This window comes from Palaemon carinicauda, chromosome 1 (assembly GCF_036898095.1).
Source record: "Palaemon carinicauda isolate YSFRI2023 chromosome 1, ASM3689809v2, whole genome shotgun sequence".
NCBI classification, from domain to species: Eukaryota; Metazoa; Arthropoda; class Malacostraca; order Decapoda; family Palaemonidae; genus Palaemon; species Palaemon carinicauda.
Window position 1 is genome coordinate 203,012,697 of NC_090725.1, and position 4,163 is coordinate 203,016,859.

Consider the following 4,163-nt stretch of genomic DNA (forward strand, 5'->3'; position numbering starts at 1 on the left):
TTTGCTTCTTTCCTGAAATTACTCCTGTAGATGTTGATTCTTTTCTTCACTAAGTCTGTGGTTGCATCAGAATACTTTTCTTTAAGCTTTTCTGCTAATTTTCCATACGTTTCGTTTTATATATATATATATATATATATATATATATATATATATATATATATATATATATATATATATATATATATATATATATCAGATAATGTTTTAACTTAATTTGCCAAAGGCGTGGCTGTTTTTTGTATAACTGAAAAAAATTCGCCCCAAAATTCTCTATCTTCCGGCATCTTAACTAGTTAAACCTCACTCAAATCTCTGCACCAACATTCCTCACACTGGCCATGCGGTTCACACTGATAACTTAACTGACTGGTAGCCATTCATGGTCAATGTTCCCTTAAGTGCGCATTAGCCCCGCCTCCAAAATCAAGCAGAGTTTGATTCTCATCAGTGTAACTGACAGTTGTACTGACAGGCCTCAAACAACCCCATTCACGATAATTTTTACCAAGTTTGAAGGAATTCCTTCATTAATTACTGATCGGGAATGACTTGCTATATACTAGACATACGGATCAGGTCGCCATTAATATTATTGGGTCAGTCGAAGCTGCTCCATAAGGGCTTGCGGGCTGCAGATCTTTCTGTCTTAGGCAGATGAGTCATTACTTCATATAATTCATTTTATACACATGAATAATATGATACTTTTATATTCCATTCAGTATTCTATTTCTGTTTTTCTACAATTTTCTAACACGAAATACTAGCAGACTTGAGCAATCAATTATAGAGCAGAACACTTTTTTTTTCTGGATTGGTGCTGCACTAACCTGCCTTGGCTGGCATCAGTTCAGCCCCACACAGCTCCCTGAGATTGGAGTGTCCTCCAGCCCCTGTGTTAAAACTAAGTTAAAGAAATGGTACATTACGTCCATGATTCATGAATATCAACCAGTTTTAGGACCTTGCGTAACAATCAATATATAATATAATGTAACTTCATTCATTAATTCAAGGTGAAAAACACTTGAATTGATTATTTTGGTTAACTTTATTCCTTCAGTGAAAACTTTTTGGAAGGCTTATTCTTCGTTTTTTTTAATTACTCCTACCTTCTGAAAGCAATGAACGATAAATAATAAGGTGACGCTATAGATGGCATTATAAATGACAATTTAACAAGATATATATGAATCTTAACGCAACTGATAAACGAATTAATTGTGCCATATTTTCAGACATGACAATAGCTTATGTGTTTTGATTTAATCATAACTCTACTGACCAGGCTAACAGAGAACACTACCCCGTTCGAAAGATAATAGTATTATTACTAGCTAAACTACAACACTAGTTGGAAAGGCAGAATGCTATAAACTCAAGGACTCCAACTGTGAAAATAGCCCCGGGAAGAAAGGAAATGTGAAAACATATGGAATCGTGTGCCTACATGTATCTTCTAGCAAGAGAACTCTAACCCTAGAGAGCTGAAGACCATAGCACAGAGTTTATAGCACCACTCAGGAATGAGGAACAATGGTTTGATTTCGGAGTAGCCTTCTAGAGGAACTGTATACCATAGTTAAAGAATATCTTCATCCCTTACGAGCAGTAGATGATTTTCCACTGGCGATCACTTTTGGGAAATGGCATGCCATGGCCACTCACTTTTGGGAAATAGCGTGCTGTGGCCACTCAATTCAATTACCTTCCTCTGTGAAAAAGTTTGCTGTGACGACTCACCCTTGGGAAACGTCTGCCTCTGCGAATGACCATGGTATTGCAATGACCATCCCCTGTGAAAAAGTTTGCCGTGATGACTCACCCCTGGGAAACACATGCCCTTGCGAATCAGTTTGGAATGACCTTCCCCTGTGAAAAAGTTTGCGGTGACAACTCACCCTTGAGAAACGCCTGCCTCTGCGAATCAGTTTGGGTCTCATAATTCCCCCCCCCCCCCTTCTTCCCCCTCTTCCCCCTTCACCCACACCGGCTCGAGGGTACGGGTCACTGGGTTCGAATTCTGTTTTACTAATATAGTTCAAGGTTTGTGAAAGTCCTTGTTTTCGGGTACGTGAGTCACTGGTTAAAAATACGTGACTGTGGAGGAACAAATATTGGATTTAAGAATTTTTTTTTATACATATATATATATATATATATATCATAAGACACACACTTGTGTGCAAACATGGTGCAATTGAGAAGTCGATCGAGGTGTTGTGTTTCCTGGGGCTCTGTAAGACTCCATTACACTCGTTAAGCCCCTGGCTAAAGACATCTATTTCAATTGCACTGACTTGGCACTGGTGTGGTCAATGATGGTCATGTGAATATATCTGGCTTATTGATGCGCAGGGCTCTGTAGGACTCCATTGCACTCGTCATGCCCCTGGCTAAAGACATCTACATTCCTTTCAATCTAAATCTATGGGAAAGAGAGACATCCATCTCTCTATCCATTTATCTTACAGATTTCCGTTGCAGTATCTTGCCACAGGTCTGCTCAATTATGGTTGCGGGAATACATTTAATATCTGGCTTAGGTTTCAAATCTCTCTCTCTCTCTCTTTTAAACCAACATATATGGATAATAAAAAACGCATTTCAGCTTAGTTTTCTTTCATTTATAGGAAGCATACATCCAAAATAACATTCCACGGATAATGGCATAGCATTTATTGGGAAAAATTTTACACTAACAAATGTTCATCTGAAGCACAGATATTTTACACTCTTAAAATCTGTAGGAAAACTTATATTGATTACGTTCCCTTATCACTTGCCAAATCCTCATTGAAAATTCTGGTTTTGTGTATTTCCAGATGTACATACGCGGCCTCGAATTTAAATGTACAAGATTGTATAATAATATTGATATAAATATTAATAGTGATAATGATATCAATATTAATATTGAAATTAATATTGAAATTCTTCATATTACTATTGATATTAATATTATTGATATTGATATTATTAAGATTGATATTAATATAAATAATATCAGCACTATTATTGTTTATCTTAATAATGATATTATTATTAGTATTAATATTCTGAATATTAATATTAATGATATTTGTGGAAATTCTTTCCATGCTTTATTTTAGTCACCCCCGTTATTCCATTTTTTATTTTTTGTTTGTTATTTTCTGGATTTTACGCATCTCGTTTTTCTTTTGTTTCCTTTGTAACCTTCATTATTATACCCTTAAATATTCATTGCTGCTAACATGTCCATCATTCCCCTGTAATGCTTTACCTTTTATCACCTCATTCCTCTGTAGATGATTTTATCTCATTTCCTGAGCTCACAGTACATTGCTTGACGATGCAACCGACCGTCGATAATTTTCAAAAACAGCACTTAGTTGCGTTCTATTCCAAATGTTCTTGAAGCTTTGTATGTTTAACCACAATTGGTTTGTATTTAAGTAACTTTTTAATTTACATAACTCATTGATCTTAGCTTATTGCTATTTACATCTCAGTACCTATTTATAAGTCTGTTTAGCTAGGATTGTTTTCTGTGTTATTGAACATCATTAAACGCCACTTAATTTTTTGTATGTACAGTAGGATTTCTTTATAATTACTTTCCCCTGGAGTTTCAAGAATGATCCTTATATTTATAAAAAGCACCCTTCAGCAAACCACGTACTCATGGAAATTTGAAGAAGAAGCCTCAACCAGCTTGAACCAGCTCAGCGGCGGCAGGGAGAAGCGTGCGAGCGCCCCACTTAAAAACCAGGAAGCGTGGAAGGCGGACGTAGGCATAGCCTCTTTATCTGAGACGTCGTTTTAACATAGGCGTCGGTTCAACTACCTGTTGGTCAACCATTTACTAACCAACACTATGCCTTACTTTGTGCCATTATTTAGAAGATGAACTTACAAAGACAAAACACGTCAGTGCAGAACTGAAGATGCACCATGTTCTTAACAGTTTACAAGATGCCTCCACTACGTCTACAATCAACCCTCAAGAGCATGAGTACTAATTAATGGTGCTCAACCTTGGCCAAGGAACTACCCCACATTTTCTTTTCTAGCCTTTATTTGACAATGTGCACATTTAGCTAGGAAGTCATGTTCAAACTGTCTGGTTTAATCATTCGTGGCGTGTCCATTAACATAAGTTGTGTTCCTGTTCCCCT